The sequence below is a fragment of the Lactuca sativa genome, chromosome 5, assembly GCF_002870075.4.
Source record: "Lactuca sativa cultivar Salinas chromosome 5, Lsat_Salinas_v11, whole genome shotgun sequence".
Classification (NCBI taxonomy): Eukaryota; Viridiplantae; Streptophyta; class Magnoliopsida; order Asterales; family Asteraceae; genus Lactuca; species Lactuca sativa.
The window spans coordinates 75749081-75766902 of NC_056627.2; positions in this window are offsets into that span (position 1 = coordinate 75749081).

Consider the following 17822-nt stretch of genomic DNA (forward strand, 5'->3'; position numbering starts at 1 on the left):
ATCTAGCCATTAAACCCCTCAAAACCGAGATATAACTTATGTTTTATGATTTTAGCTTCAAATATGTTCCTACATAATAAGTGATACAAGAAAAATAGCTAAGTGGTTAGCAACAATTTTCTTTAAGCTAAAAACACACATTTTGGGCCAAAAATGTGAAAAATACAAAATTAAGGGCCCAAATTGACATTTCACAGATTCTGATGGATCAAATGTGCCAAAACAGTTTCCATAAAACTATTTCTGGAATTATATTCAATTAGAGGATTAAAAACATAAATTTCAAGCTTATTGGGCTAAAAATGAAAATTTCGGCCCAAGGAGGCCCATTATGTGAATTTTTCTGTTTTGGAGGGCCAAAACTGTGAATTTCTGTAAAACAGTGGACTATAAGTGTCCCAAATCCTTTTCAAAGGTTTAAAATGCTTTTTAAATTTAAAAAGGACCAAAGTTGCAAAAATTTTCCAATTTGGGCCAAAATTGTCAAAATTGCGAAAAGAAGGGCTAAAACCGAGAAAAACTGCATTTTCAGGGGCTTAAACTGTTTTCTATGAAAAATATGCTGGAAAATATTAATTTCAATACTTTTTGGTGTTAAAATGTCAAGAAAAATAGTTTAAGGACCAAACCGGGAAATATTACATAAAGAGGGTTGAAAATGTAAATTTTTACAAATAATGAGGGGTTGAAAACAGAAATATTTCAAGGCTAATTCAATATGTACAACTTGATCAAATAATGACACTGCGACTATCGACGAAATACAACTCATTACAATACCAAAAGTCGTTGTTAAACGAATTGGCTCGGTCTCGAGCCAATGGAAATCTACAACTACTAACTCTTCGATACATACAAATAATGATTGGTAATACATATACATACGAGTGTGCACAGACGTCTACGCATCATCTTCGGGCCCCAAAAGTGTAAAATCTTGCTTGTTGGGCCTAGCTAGCCCAATGACCTGATCTTAAGGCCCGAAGACACTTATTTTCTACGGAGTGTTGAGTTTTACCGACTCGGCACAACGTAGAGTGACTTTCAATGGCTTGTACCACTGGTCCCCAAGGGTCCATGGTATTGCTAGAAGAGTCTGCATATTTTACGAGGCGGGTCGGGGACCCCTCGCACGCATATTTTCCCCAACCGGTTAATGGAGTTACCGGGGTCTTCGTGACCTCTTTCTCTTCGGATGTGGGACTACACTTAGTCCGGGCGATTGGATAACGTGATTAGTACGGACGACGCCTTCGGGTTCGTTAGTATAACTATAAACTGGACGTTTGTGTAATGCGGGTTTGTAGTAAATAATCAATGCTCGAGAACCTTCCAACGTCGCCTGGGACCGACACTGCTATTTTCATAATGTTTTCAACGCAACTTAATGGATTCCAAAAGAACTAGGGGAACATCGGGTTTCCCTAGGGTTTTTATTACATACAGATTTGAAACGCATACATCTTCAATGAACATTTTTTTTAAGTATAGAAACAAACAAGCATACCTATGGATCTTCACAAACGTTTTCGAAAGCTTTTCTTTTCAGAAAATATCGGATTTTCTGGTGGTTTTTCAAGCAATATAAACATTCGATTTCAAACACTACTTATGAACTCACCAACATTTCGTATGTTGACGTTTTTCAAAATACTTGTATTCTCAGGGAACCAGTGAATCAAGGGAAATCATACTCAGTGACGGTTGCAGTTTATTTTTGTATGAATTGAACAAATTAATTTTGGGGAATGTAATGTTAAAACAATGTATGACATGTAAACACTACTGGTTGTTCTATGTTGATGAATGGTGACGAATGTTGTTTTGTTTCATATATATTCAATGTTATGGTATTCAATTGAGTCACGACAGCCCCCGGACGTTTCCGCCGTCTGGTTCGGGGGTGTGACAGAACGGTACCCAAATCCGACCCTGAAACGTCATAAGCCCTCGTCCATCCTTAACGAACTCTGAAATTAGCCCCACAACCCGCTCTTTCTTCTGCATCTCTGGTAGCACAGCCTCGGCCTGTGCCCCACGAATAGCATCCAATACTGGAGTCATCACAGTCAGTCTCAAGCATACATCTCGCAATGGAGTGCTCTCCGCCCTGCGGCTCAATGCATCGGCTACCACATTAGCCTTGCCTGGGTGGTACACGATCTCACAATCATAATCGTTGACCACATCCAACCACCTCCTCTGACGCATATTTAGGTTGGGCTGATCCATCAAATACTTCAAACACTTATGGTCCGTGTATATCGTACATCGAACCCCATACAAGTAGTGACGCCAAATCTTGAGAGCGAAAAAGTCATTTCTAGAGGAATGGGCCATGGAAGACTAACACTACTGCCCCCAACTCTAGATCATGCGTGGGATATCTCGCCTCATGAGGCTTCAGTTGCCTCGACGCATACGCTATCACATGACCCCTCTGCATCAACACTGCACCCAGTCCCGAAATCGATGCGTCGCAATATACTACAAAATCTTCCATCCCTTCCGGGAGAGCTAATACCGGGGCTTCGCACAACCTCTGGCGAAGTGTCTCAAAGGAGGTCTGCTGCTCGGGCCCCCATGAGAATGCAACACCCTTGCGGGTCAATCTGGTGAGCGGCACTGCGATCTTGGAGAAATCCTTAATGAATCTCCGATAATACCCTGCCAACCCAAGGAAGCTCCTGATCTCAGAGGGTGACTTCGGCACCTCCGAACTCATCACCGCCTCAACCTTGGCCGGATCGACCAATATCCCTTTCTGATTAACAACATGTCCTAGAAATTGGACCTCCCGCAACCAGAAGTCACATTTGGAGAACTTTGCATAAAGCTTCTCCGACCTCAATACCTCAAGGACCTCCCTCAAATGCTCCTCATGCTGCTCTCTAGATCTCGAATACACCAGTATGTCGTCGATAAATACAATCACTGACCGATCCAACATCGGCCTGCATACCCTGTTCATGAGATCCATGAACATAGCCGGGGCATTGGTGAGCCCGAAAGGCATCACCACAAACTCATAATGCCCATATCGCGTGCTAAACGCTGTCTTCTAGACATCCTCATCCCGCACTCTCACCTGATGGTACCCTGACCTCAGATCGATCTTGGAAAACCAAGATGCTCCCTGCAACTGATCGAATAAATCATTGATCCTCGGTAACGGGTAACGGTTCTTGACCGTCAACTTGTTCAACTCCCGGTAATCAATGCACATCCGGTGTGAACCATCCTTCTTCTTGACGAACAGAATAGGTGCTCCCCACGGCGAGCTGCTCGGCCGAATGAATCCCTTCCCCAGCAACTCCTGGAGCTGCGAGGATAACTCTTGCATCTTTGGAGGTGCAAGACGATAAGGCACCTTAGCAATAGGCGCGGCCCCCGGAACCAGATCGATACCAAACTCTACTTGCCTCACAGGAGGTACTCCCGGCAGCTCCTCGGGGAAAACATCTGGAAACTCACGCACCACAGGGACCTCCTCAACTGACTTCGGTCTCTCAGAACCCTCCCGCGTATCCATCACATACGCCACAAAACCCTTACAGCCCTGCTGTAGACACTGCCTCGCCCTAGCGGCCGAACAAAAAGCTGATCCCGAACGGGTACCCTCGCCGTACACCGAAAGAACTCCCCCACTATGGTCTCGTATAGTCACCAACTGACGCTCATAGTCGATGACAGCGCCGAATTGGCTCAACCAGTCCATGCCCACGATGACACAGACATCACCCATCGCAATAGGAATCAGGTCAATCGGGAATTCGACCCTGAAAATCTCTAACACGCATCCCCGGAGAACCTCCGTGGCACAAATCACTCTCTCGTCAGCTATAGAAACTCTCAGAGGCCGACTCAACGACTCACGACTAACGCTGATATGCTGACTAAAGGCTAAAGATACAAAGGATCTACTCACACCCGAGTCAAATAACACTAAGGCAGGCACAGAGTTCACAAGGAAAGTACCTACGCATATAATAACATAAGCATAACATCTCAATTTTAAAATAAATACATGAATTACAGCATACCTGCCACAACATCGGGCGCAGCGCGGACCTCCTCCGCAGTCAGCTGAAAGGCTCTCCCCCGAGCCCTCGGGGCCTCGGCCTTCACCGGTCGAGTCGCAGTAGCTCTCGCAGCAGGTGCAGATCCCTGAAGAAGCTGAGGGCACTCGGCCTTCCTATGGCCTGTCTGGTTGCAATGAAAGCAAACCGTAAACCCCTTGGGGCACTCCCTAGCAATGTGCCCCTCCTTGCCACACTTGTAGCAAGCACCAGATCGACATACCCCATCATGACTCTTGCCGCACTTCCCGCAAGTGCGGCCCTTCGAACCTCCTGTCCTCGAATCGGCGGACTTTATCCGCTTGGCTGCCGGCTGGGACTGAGCCGGTCGCCGGTCCACCCGCTGAAACTCGGCCTCCTCCCTGGCCTGGGTCTCCAACTCGATCTCGCGCTTCCTGGCATTCGCCTGGAGCTCAGCAAAAGTATGGTAAGTGGAGTTTGACACAAACTCCCGGATTTCCCTCCTCAACACTCCCAAGTACCGGCTCATCCGAGCCTGATCAGTGGACACCAGCTCGGGGCAAAACATCGCCCTCTCATGAAACTTCCGCGTGATCACCGCAACAGAATCAGTACCCTGCTTGAGGGTTAAGAACTCCTGAACCAATCGTTCCCTCTCCACCGGGGGAACGTACTCGTCCCTGAACATAGCAGTAAACCCCTCCCAAGTCACTGCTGTAATCTCTGCCAAAGTGAAGTTCGCCGTCACGAACTTCCACCAGTCCTTCGCTCCTAGACGGAGCCGGTTCAAAGCGAACCGTACCCTCAGGTGCTCCGGGCATGAACAAGTGTAGAAGCACCCCTCTATATCTGCGATCCACCTCATCGCAGCAATCGGATCCTGCGTCCCATCGAACTCTGGTGGCTTCGTGTTACTGAACTCTCGGAACAGCAACGAGTCACCCCCCTGTGGCCTAGCAGCGGCCACAGCTGCGGTAGCTGCAGCGGCTGCAGCTTCAGTCAATGCGGCGTACCGCTCCTCAAACGTCTCCATCAGGGTGGTCTTAATAGACCCAAACATCTCCGGGATCTCAGCTCGGATCGCCGCAGCTACCTCCTCGTGAATCATCTGACGAATCTCCTCATCACTCACACCGCTCGAACTCGCTCCGTGGCGTGGTCGAACCATGATGTCTCTGAAATACAACATAAAACTATCAGAGACTCCATCGAGTATAATCGCACTCGATAACGCAACCCTACCTAGTCTCCGATATCCAGGGATTCTTACTTGGGTCTCCCACTGACCCGGTGTCTTCGGTAGTACGGGCCCAATACTACCGACCACACCGCATCAGCATTCATCCCAAGTCTTCCTCCCCAAACCCCGGATAGTGAGTACTCTACTTCTGTTATGCACTATCTACCCGCACACTAGCAAAGCATCCCCTATCGGCAAACTTCCCTAGACTAAGGCATCACAAATTAGGCCACTCTAGTCCTATCATGAATACCTAGTCTTCTAACATGCATAACAATTCATATCATATAATATTGTAAGGTATTTTGGGGATCTTTACCGTTCGGGCGCTGACTGATCGTACACACTGCTTCTTTCTTGATTACCACAAAACCATTTACAAAAGTTTATGCCTTTATTTAAAAAGTTTTCCTCAAATCCTCGGTTTGAGTTCAGTTACTCCCGAAGGTGCACCCGAATCCCTCAAACCAAGGCTCTGATACCAATTGTAACAACGCAATTTTTCAAATAAATTTTTTATTTTATAAATAAAGTGTTCCCATTCAAAACAAGGCATAAATAATTTAAGTGTCATATCAAATACAAATTGTCTAAACCCCAAGATCATAAAAACATTCTCCAGTGTGTACCGATCACGCCGGCGCCTTCCCACGGTCCTCGCTAGTACCTGAAACATATACATAACAACTGTAAGCATAAATGCTTAGTGAGTTCCCCAATATACAACTTACGCACATACGCCTTTCCAGGCCCTGACCTTCCGGTCCATGTGTCTCAGGGGACTTCCGTCCCTGCTGGGTAAACCTTCCGATCCTACCCACGCCGACCTTCCGGTCCATAACACAACGCCTTCCGGCCCATAACATAATCGCCTTCCGGCCCATAATATAATCGCCTTCCGGCCCATAACATACATAACACGTATAACAACTAACTTACCACATATAGCATACATATCACATATCATACCAGACCTTCCGGTCACACAGTCAAACCCTTCCGGGTACAGTATAGTGAGAAGACTCACCTCGTGAATGCTGAAAGCTAGCAAATCCTGAAATCATTCGTGCACAATCCGACGAGCTACAACCTCCCTATAACATCACAAATCTCTCATTAACACTTATATCTTCTAAGTGTGACTATCCCTAAGAAGTCAGACTTAGGTCAACTCTGGTCAACGGTCAACGGTCAACTCGTCCGGACTCGGCGAGTACCATGTCGACTCGGCGAGTCTAGACGTCCTCCAACTCTCTGAGATTCCCTATCTACTCGTCGAGTATCCTCCTTGACTCGACGAGTTACTCCTGGAAGAATCGCGGGGCCACCCCGACTCAACTCGCCGAGTCTGAAGAACAACTCGACGAGTCCCAGTTAATCTTCAAGCTACTCGCCGAGTCTGTTCATCGAACTCGGCGAGTCCATGCCATGCAACCGCTCAAACTGCATCCTAAGGTCAGAACTGCTTCGACCATTCCTAGGTCTGGCCTTCCTAGGCTGATCCATCACGTAAAGTCCTCATTTCAGTGCTCATGATACACCATATGATTCATAATTTACATTTTGACCTAAGGGATAAGGATTCCAATCCAAAACCTTCATCAATTCCCGAAATGCACAGACATGGGACATTCTGGACCTCCAAAGGTCCCAATACAGGGTTACAATCGACATGGGGACTAGGGTAACATTCAATCTATTCACAAAAGGGTTCCATAAACCCTAATTCCATAATCACATCAACATAGCAGAGTATACTCGAATTCTTACCTGGATGATGTATCCTCTGTGTCCCCAATCCTCAGAATGTGACTCCCTTGCTGCTCCTTTAGCCAATCCCTTCTCTTCTTTGTACAACCACTCTTCTATAATCAACAATGGCCTATAATCCTTGCTCCAGATGCACACAATCGATTTAGGGTTCTTCTCAGAAGGCTAAAATGAACAATGACGGCCAATAAGTCTCCTTTATACGTCCCAAACCTGAACGGTTAGGGTTTTCGCTAAACAGCGTAGACTCGCGGAGTCCATATCTGGACTCGTCGAGTCCAGTCGCGAACCCGCGACCAAGTCTGTGATCCTACTCGGCGAGTCTAGGCTCCAACTCGCCGAGTCCCCTCTTAAATCACCCCAAAAACATAATTTAACAATACATGAGATTTCGGGCTGTTACAGCTTGTGATTTGGAACCTTGGGAAGAAGACTGGGAGTGAGTACTGATACGATGTGGAAGGTAGTATAGGGCCCGTACTACTGGAAACATCGGATTGGTAATCAGTCCTAGTAAGATTCCTTAGGAAACCGAAGAATCAAGTAGGGTGAGTGATCGAGTGTGAGTAATCTCGATTGAGTCTCTGATTGTTTTGTGATTTTATTTCAGAGATAGCATGGTGGTTACGGGACGACATGATGGGGGCTGTGGTACCAGTGGTACCCGTGATGAGGAGATTCAGAGGATTATTCAGGATGAGGTAGCTGCGGCTATTCGGGTGGAGATTCCCGAGATGTTTGGGTCTATCAAGACCACAATTATTGAGACGTTTGACGAGCGCTATGCTGCTTTGACTGAGGTTGTTGTTGCCGCAGCCACTGCAGCTGTTGCTACTGCGAGACCCCAGGGTGGTGATTCGTTGCTGTACCGAGAGTTCAGCAACACGAAACCACCAGAGTTCGATGGTACGCAGGATCCAATCGCTGCAATGAGGTAGATTTTAGACATCAAGGTATGTTTCTATACGTGTTCATATCCGGAGCACTCGAGGGTTCGATTCGCATTGAACCAACTTCGCTTGGTGGCGAAGGAATAGTGGAAGTTTGTGACAGCGGCTTTTTCAATGGCAGAGCTGACTACAGTGACCTGGGAGAGGTTTAATGCGATTTTCTGTGATGACTATGTTCCTCTGGTTGAGAGGGAACGTCTAGCCCAAGAGTTTCTAACCCACAAGCAGGGGACTGAATTGATGACAGTGATTACGAGGATGTTCCATGAGTGGGCATTGTTTTTCCCTGAGCAGGTGTCTACCGAGCAGGCTCGTATGAGCCGTTATTTGAGCATACTGAGGAGGGATATTTGTGATTTCATGGTGAACTCGACTTACCGGACATTTGATGAGCTCCAGGAAAATGTCTGGAAGAGGGTGATCGAGCTAGAGACTCAGGCGAGGTAGGACACCGAGTCTCAGAGGGTTGATCGGCGACCGAAGCAGTCGCAGTCGGCCACCAAGCGGGTGAAGCCCGCTGATTCGAGGTCTGGTTGTCCGAAGGGCCGCACTTGTGGGAAGTGTGGCAAGAGCCATGATGGGGCGTGCAAGACGGGGGTGTGTTACAATTGTGGGAAGGAAGGTCACTATGCGAGGGATTGCCCTAAGGGGTTCTCGGTTTGCTTTCATTGCAAGCAGACCGACCATCGGAAGGTCGAGTGCCTCCAGCTTCAGAGATCAGCACAGGCATCTGCACCTGCTACTGGAGTCACTGAGACCCGACCAACAAAGGCCAAAGCACCAAAGGCTAGGGGAGAGCCTTCCAGTTGACTGCGGAGGAGGTCCGCGCAGCGCCTAAGTCGTGGCTGGTATGTATCCTTTCATTTATTTATGCTGAGATTATGTTATTGTGCTTATTATATTATATGCATAGGTACTTTTCTTGTGAGTTCTTTACCTTCCTTGGTATTGTTTGACTCGGGTGCGACTCAGTCTTTTGTATCTTTGAGTTTTAGTCAACACATCAGTATTAGTCGAGAGGCGTTGAGTCGGCCCCTGAGAGTTTCCATAGCTGACGAGAGAGTGGTGTATGCCACCAAGGTGATCCGAGGGTGTGTGCTCGAGATTTTTGGCATTGAGTTTCTGATTGATTTAGTTCCTATTGCGATGGGAGATGTCTATGTCATCGTCAGCATGGACTGTTTGAGCAAATTTGGAGCGGTTTTCGACTACGAGAGACAGCTGGTGACCATACGAGACCCTAGTGGGGAAGTTCTTACGGTGTGCAGCGAGGGTACGCATTCTAGGTCGGCATTTTGTTCAGCCGCTAGAGCGAGGCAGAGTCTACAATAGGGCTGTAAGGGGTTTGTAGCGTATGTGATGGATACGAGGGTTGATTTAGAGAGACCGAGGTCAGTTGATGAGGTTTCGATAGTGCGTGAGTGCCCGGATGTATTTCCGGAGGAGTTACCGGGTGTGCTTCCCGAGAGGCAGGTGGAGTTCAGTATCGATTTGGTTCTGGGGGTTGCGCCTATCGCCTTGCGCCTCCAGAGATGCAGGAGTTATCCTCACAACTTCAGGAGCTGCTGGGGAAGGGGTTTATTCGGCCAAGCAGTTCGCCATGGGGAGCACCTATCCTTTTTGTTAAGAAAAAGGATGGCTCGCACTGGATGTGCATTGATTACAAGGAATTGAACAAACCGACGGTCAAGAACCATTACCCGTTGCCAAGGATCGACGATTTGTTCGATCAATCACAGGGAGCATCTTGGTTCTCCAAGATCAATTTGTGGTCTGGATATCATCTGGTGAGGGTGCGAGATGTGGACATCCAGAAGACAACGTTCAGGACTCGTTACGGGCATTACGAGTTTGTGGTGATGCCTTTCAAGCTCACCAATGCACCAACGGTGTTCATGGATCTCATGAAAAGAGTATGCAGGCCGATGTTGGATCGCTCGGTGATCGTGTTCCTTGACGACATATTGGTGTATTCGAGATCCAGAGAGCAGCATGAGGAACATTTGAGAGAGATCCTCGGAGTTTTGAGATCGGAAAGGCTTTATGCCAAATTATCCAAGTGTGATTTCTGGTTACAAGAGGTCCAGTTGCTAGGGCACCTCGTTAACCAGAAAGAGATATTGGTCAATTCGGCCAAGATTGAGGCAGTGATGAGTTGGGAGGTGTCGAGGTCACCTACCGAGATCAGGACCTTCCTAGGGTTGGTTGGTTACTATCGAAGATTTATCAGGGATTTATCCAATACCGCCGTACCACTCACCAAGTTGACCTGGAAGGGTGTTGCTTTTTCATGGGGACCAAAGCAGCAGGCCTCCTTCGAGACACTTCGCCACAGACTCTGAGAAGCCCCGGTGTTAGCCCTTCCGGAGGGGATGGATGACTTTGTGGTGTATTGTGATGCGTCGATAATAGGGTTAGGAGCGGTGCTTATGCAAAGGGGGCATGTGATAGCATACGCATCAAGGTAGCTGAAGCCTCATGAGATGAGGTATCCCAACCATGATCTGGAGTTGGGGGCAGCAGTGTTCGCCCTCAAGATCTGGCGTCAGTATCTGTATGGGGTTCGGTGTACCATATACACGGACCACAAGAGCCTGAAGTATTTGATGGATCAACCCGATTTGAACATGCGACAGAGGAGATGGTTGGATGTGGTGAAGGATTACTATTGTGAGATCCTGTACCACCCAGGAAAGGCTAACGTTGTAGCCGATGCCCTGAGTCGTAGGGCAGAGGGTGCCCCGATACAGGATGTTTGTATGAGGTTGACAGTGATGACCCCAGTATTTGATGCCATTCGAGGGTACCAGGCAGAGGCCATGAGACCGGAGAACCGTAAGAGGGAGCGGGTTCTCGGGCAGGTATTGGAGTTCGTCACCGATAGCTTAGGACTTATGACCTTCCAGGGACGGATTTGGGTGCCATTTGTGGGTGGAACGCACACCATCTTGATGGAGGAGGCCCATAGATCGAAGTTTTCGATCCTTCCAGGGGCTACTAAGATGTATTTGGACCTAAAGAAAGAGTATTGGTGGCCCTGTATGAAGAGGGATGTTGTATGGTTCATTGAGAGGTGCTTGACCTATCATAGGGTTAAGGTCGTGCACCAACGTCCACATGGTAAGCTGCAGCCGTTAGAGATTCCCGAGTGGAAATGGGAACAGATTACCATGGATTTCATCACCAAATTGCCGAGGACTGTGAGGGGTGTCGATACAATTGTGTGATTATGGACAGGTTGATGAAGAGCGCTCACTTCCTTTCCTATTAGCGAGAGCTCTTCTGCGGAGAGGCTGACAGAGTTGTACATGAGAGAGGTGGTATCGCGGTACGGAGTACCGGTCTCGATTGTTTCAGATTGAGATGTGCGTTTCACTTCCAAGTTCTAGAAGAAGTTTCATAAGGAATTGGGTAGGAGGCTGTATTTTAGTACCACATACCACCCACAGACTGATGGGCAGAGCGAACGGATGATTCGGATGCTCGAGGACATGCTTCGGGCATGTGTATTGGACTTCGGAGGAAGTTGGGACACGTACTTACCCTTGGCTGAGTTTTCCTATAAAAACAGCCATCATTCGAGCATCAGTATGCCACCCTTTAAGTTGTTGTATGGAAGGAGGTGTCGGACCCCCGAGATTGTGCTTTAGATGACCAAGCATATTCAGCAGGTCAGACAGAGGTTACTGACTGACCAGAGCCGTCAGAAGAGTTATGCGGATAGACGATGGTCAGAGCTCGAGTTCCAGGTCGTTGACTTCGTACTCCTGAAGGTATCTCCTTGGAAAGGAGTGATCCGATTTAGGAAGAGAGGCAAGTTGGTGCCTCGATATATTGGTCCTTTCAGGGTGACCGCCAGGGTGGGCAGGGTAGCGTATCACTTAGAGCTTCCTGCAGAGTTGGGTCAGATTCACGATACCTTCCATGTGTCCCAGTTGAGGTAGTGTATCGCTGATGAGTCAGCAGTGGTTCCATTAGAGGATATCCAGGTGGATACGGGCCTGAATTATATTGAGAAGCCGTTTGCGATTCGAGATCAGAGGATAAAGGTTCTGAGGAACAAGGAACTACCTCTGGTTCAGGTCCAGTGGCAGCACAGAAAAGGATCCGAGTTGACATGGGAAGTGGAGTCGGAAATGATTGAGCAGTACCCTGAGCTGTTTGCAACGCAAGACTTCGAGGGCGAAGTTTGATTCTAGTGGGGGAGAATTGTAACATCCAGAGTTTCGGGTATGATTTAATTGTATTTATTTATTCAAGGAAAAGGAGGGACTCGACGAGTTTGTGCCACGACTCATCGAGTAGGTGAGGAAGTTTTTGCAAATCTTCGCGAACAGACTCGACGATTCGGGCATATGACTCGCCGAGTCTGTGCTGGCAATTGAAACCCTAAATCCCAGGTTTTGGAGCCTATTTAAGGGCACTCATAGTCTCCTATTGCGGATACCAGTCCCTTGAGAGAAACCCTAAGGGAGCTAAATTGTTTGTGAGGAGGAGAGACCATATTTGATCTTTCTATCTTTGGTTTAGCAAGAAGAAGGTGATCTAGATCAAGAGGAGGCTGAAGGAGGTGCTATTTGGAGGAATTCTGAGCTCAGGAGTGCTTATTTGAGGTATAATCTCGATCCATCTTCTGTTTTGGTGATTGTTTATAGAGTTAGGGTTTTCTAGACCCTTTGGTAGATGGTTTTGATTGAGTATATGGTTCCTTTTCGTATTATGGTCATGGATCTGGATCCATAGAGGTCCAGAGACCTTACTCCTTTGAGCTTTATGTGGATTGATGGTGAATATGAACTTAGGATGCCATATTAGAGGTCATTTCTTCAAATAGAACCTTGGAGCCTTTGCATGGGCATCAAGCTTCGAACTTTATGTGATTATTGAGACTAGAAAGAATAGATCTATTGAGTAGAGCATCAGATCTGACCTCAGGAAGCCATTGGAAGTGAGCATGTATTGGACTCGCCGAGTCCATGAACAGACTCGACGAGTCGAGTCGAGTTGTCCTGAGACTGTGAATCTAGAGAGTGTCCTGCCGAGTTAAGTGAGTGACTCAGTGAGTCAAAAGAGAATCAGAGGAGTGGAGCCCACGTGTAGACTCGCCGAGTCGCCCAAGTGCACTCGACGAGTCAGGTCAAAGTTTTACCATTGACTTTGTTGACTTTTAGGGATTGGTCAACAATGGGGTCTTTGAGTCAAGAGAGGGGTAAAATGGACTTTACCCATATGAGGATGTTAAGAGAGGGTTGGGTCTAGTCTCTAGAGTTATATTTATGAGCGTATCTTACTTTATGTGATTAGTCGGAGGCTAGACTATACTGCTACCGAGTCAAGGATTTACCGAGACATCTGAGGTGAGTCTTCTCACTATATATTACCTAGTGTGGTAACCATGAGCAGACCGGAGGGTCTTATATGTTATGTGCTATATGTGTATTTTTGTTTGTGATATATGTATGCTATATGATATAGACCGGACCGGAGGGTCCAATGATATAGACCGGGCGGAGGGTCCAACGAGACAGACCGGGTCGGAGGGCCCCACAATACGGAACTGGAGGGTTCCGCTGAGACACATCGACCGGAGGGTCATATTGTAGCCTTGAGTGGCGTATGTGCTATATGTGGTATATTGGGGGAACTCACTAAGCATGTATGCTTACCGTGTTGTGTGAAATGTGTTTCAGATACCAGCGAGGATCGCGGGAAGGCGCCAGCTGGATTGTACACATTGTTGGAGTATTTTGATGAGATTCTAGGAAATGTTTTGGATATTATATTTTGATATGGATGTTTATGATTTGAGATACATTTTGATTTTATTATGAATTGCAAAATTATATGTGGAAAGCATGAATTTTTATGTTATTTATGATTTTAGAAACCTTTATAGAAGTGTTGGACTTGAGGTCTTCAAGATTAAGTTCTTACTGATTTAAGCCAAGTGGTGTTTTATCCTTTTTGGACCTACGAGTGAGATTTCTATCTGTTGGAGATTCTAAAAGGTTAAAGTTACAAACTTTATCCACTAGGACCATAAAATAGGCTAGATATGAGCTTTGGAACCCTTAGAATCGAAGAAAATTGCTTAATCCATTAAGTTGTTAGGAGCTGAGTGCCCACGACGTGTCCTTAGGTCCCCACGACGTTACAATTAGGCTAAAGCTCGTTTGTTTTGTCAGATAGCGGCCACGGAATGGCCAAGGATGGACACGATGTGGCGACCAACTGAAGGTTGACTTTTGACTATTGACTTTGACCATGTTTGACTTAAGGGCATTTTGGGAAATTTTTGTAGTAGTTTGAGTTAAGGTTCCTGTTAATTATATGTGATCTGTTGAGGCACCATTTGGAGTAATGATATGTTCAACTATTTTGCAGTTTGTGAGGTGAGTTTTCCTCACTGTACTTGTGGGTCGAAGGAACCAATGTCGGCGCACTAGGTTATGTATACTAACATATAATATGTTGCTATGTTGTAGTGATCTGTATGATATATTCGTTGTTATTATATAATTTATTTGTTGCATATGTCGACATAGTACGATATGGTTTGAGGCTTAATAATGAGTGCATAAGTCAACAGATAAAGGCATTCCAGTCTGATGACTGATTGGGCCGAGGCAATCCAGTCCAATGAAAGTAGGCCAGAGTTAATCCAATCTGCTGACTGTAGACCCGAGGGTAATACAGTCGGTGACTACAGACCTAGCATGCATGATTGTATATGTTATGTTGTGTGGGGAATTTTGGGGATCTAACTAAGCTTTGGCTTATAGTTTGATTTATGGTTTCATGTACTTCAGATAACAGGGGAAAGATCGTGCACATCATCCTAGATTTTATATGTTTTTATGATTTTGGGATACTCTGATTCATGATAGTTCTTTTGGGAACTTTTTTTTTGTAAAAATCATGGATTTTGGAATGATTTTTAAAATGAAAATTGTGCCTTGATTTTTTGGATGTTACATCTAGACAACAAAGTAAAGCAGCATAGAACTGATCATGACATCAAGCTCCAATATTTCACTCTTGTGTCCTTTTGTGGTGATAAGGGTATCAAATAAAATTTCTATATTCTAAGAATCCTAGAGAAAAATGGTGTTATTAAAAGAAGGAATAGAGCATTAATTGATGCTCGGAGAACTATGATTGTTTAAGTTGACTTATCTTTTTAATTTTGCTCAAATATTTCACTCTTGAGTCCTTTTGTGGTGATAAGGGTATCACACAAGAATTCTATATTGTAAGAATCCTAGAGAAAAATGGTGTTATTAAAAGAAGGAATAGAGCATTGATTGAAGCTGGGAGAACTGTGATTGTTTAAGTTGGCTTATCTTCTTAATTTTGGGCTAAAGTTGTTAATACAACCTACCTAGCTCCAATAGACAATCTTTATTAAAAGACATTATAATATTTCTTATGAAGTACTCAAAAAATAAAAAGCATACATCTCCACCTTTTACGTTATTTGATATCCATGTCATACACTTAATCAAACAAATCAACTCTCAAAATTTGAATCTAGAGTTTATGAACTTTTTTATGGTTACTCTTCAGTTTCAGATACATTTCACACAATTTTTTTTATTGGAAAGTCAATTTCAATATTTGGTAATCCATTCCACAACTTCAACACAAGCTTACACTGATGACGAAACATCTCAAACAGATACACTTGAAGCTTTTATGTCTAATTCTGAAACAGTCCATAATAAGATGAACCAAGACAATCCTGTTAAAAATGACACCCCTACTACAAATCAAGACAATTATTCTCTCCACAATGTTCTTTGTCCAACTTATACTACTCATTTTCTTAGAGATCATCATGTCACTCAAATTATAGGTTATGTTGTTTCAGGTGTATGAACCAAAAATCCAGTAAAAGGTAATTTTCGTTTATATGTAAACTTTGTTCCATGATTAAACCAAAGAAAATTGATGACACATTAAAAGACTTTGACTGGATCTAGTCCATCAAAGATGAACTTCATGACTTTAAAAGGCACAAAGTATGTACTCTAGTTCCCTGACAGATAATTGTTGGAATAGACGACTTTATCAAAACAAACTTGATGTTAATCGAATTATAACTAGAAACAAAGCAAGATTGGTTGCTTAATGTTTTACACATCTTTAAGGGTTGGAGTATGTTGAAAACTTTTCTCTAGTCGCAAGGTAGAAAAAATAGATTGTTTCTATCATATGCTTCCTATTAGAAGCTCAAGGTATATCAGATGGATGTCAAATGTGACACCCTCAGTCTCATAAACTATGATCTATGAAATTATCAAGAATGTATTTACAAATGCAGAAAATATACTCAAAATTTAAAATTGTTACATCCTCAGGACAATCAAGTGAGCATTATATAAATTATTTATTATATAAAATAAAGAATACAATAATAACATCCTCATATTTAAATCTTGATCTTGTGCTCTTATCTTCTCCTTTGGTACCACGGCTGTTGACATATGAACCTGAACATGCAAAACATAAATGTATCCGCTGTGTCAAACACGTATCTGGTGAGTTGTTCTTTCTATCTTTTCTTATCTTTATCTTCTTTCGTACTCATCCTTATAGTTACTTCTCTAACTTATCTCATGCACTACACATATCATAACTTTGTCTTATTTCTACTCAACATCTAATACGCTATTCTATCTCATCATTACTCTATTTCTTAAAAACAAATCTATATCATTATTATTCAGTCCCTCATACTCTGACATATATTATCTTTTCTTTATCTCTTATACTCTGTCAAATCTTGTCTCTACTCTCTCTCTCTCTCTCATATGCTTTGATATGTCTCACCTCTGCTCCATCTCATGTACCATGTTATATCTCATCTCTAATCAGCTTCATATACTTTGTATATCTTATCTCTACTCAATCCCATACTCTTTGCATATCTCATTTCTATTCTGTCTTGTATACTTTGTATATCTCATCTCCACACATCTCATGATCTCTGTATATCTATATCCCATCTCTACTTAATCACATATACTATGTATACATCATCTCTAATTAGTTTTATACTTTTATCCCGAAGAAACCTAGATCTCATTACTGAAGGAAATATACTCATGTTCTCAAAAGAATTTCAATCTCATTCCCAAAATAAATTTACTCATGTTGCCGAAGGAATCTTAATCTCATTCGTGAAGGAAATATACTCATGTTCCAGAAGGAATATCAATCTCATTCCTGAAGGAAATATACTCATGTTCCCGAAGGAATATCAATCTCATTCCTGAAAGAAATATACTCATGTTCCTAAAGGAATATCTTTTTCATTCCTAAAGGAAATATACTCATGTTCCTGAACGAATTATACTTATTACATGCTATGCTACATGTCTATATGAATATCTTATATATTGTCACACCTCCCAAACTGGAACCGCAGAAACGTTCAGGGGCAGAGGACGTCATGTACAGTATCACAACAATTTCATAATAGTAATCAAAGTACAACAACCATGTGTTGATAAAGTATAAGTTTTTACATATGTATTCAGGTCATAGTATATATGACACCAAAATGATTATCAAAAGTTAAAAGACATGAGTCTATAATGCTTCATCTTCTCAAAACCCATGGATGTACCTGTTTACTGATTTCCTGAGAATATAAGTAGTTTTGAAAAGAATGTCAACAATTACGTTGGTGAGTTCATAAGCATGTTTGTAACTGAGATATGTTATTTGTTCCTTGAAAATGTAAGTATGTTTTTCCCAGAAAATCCTATATTTTCTGTTGTAATATGTTGTAATCAAAATATGTAAATGTTATTGTAC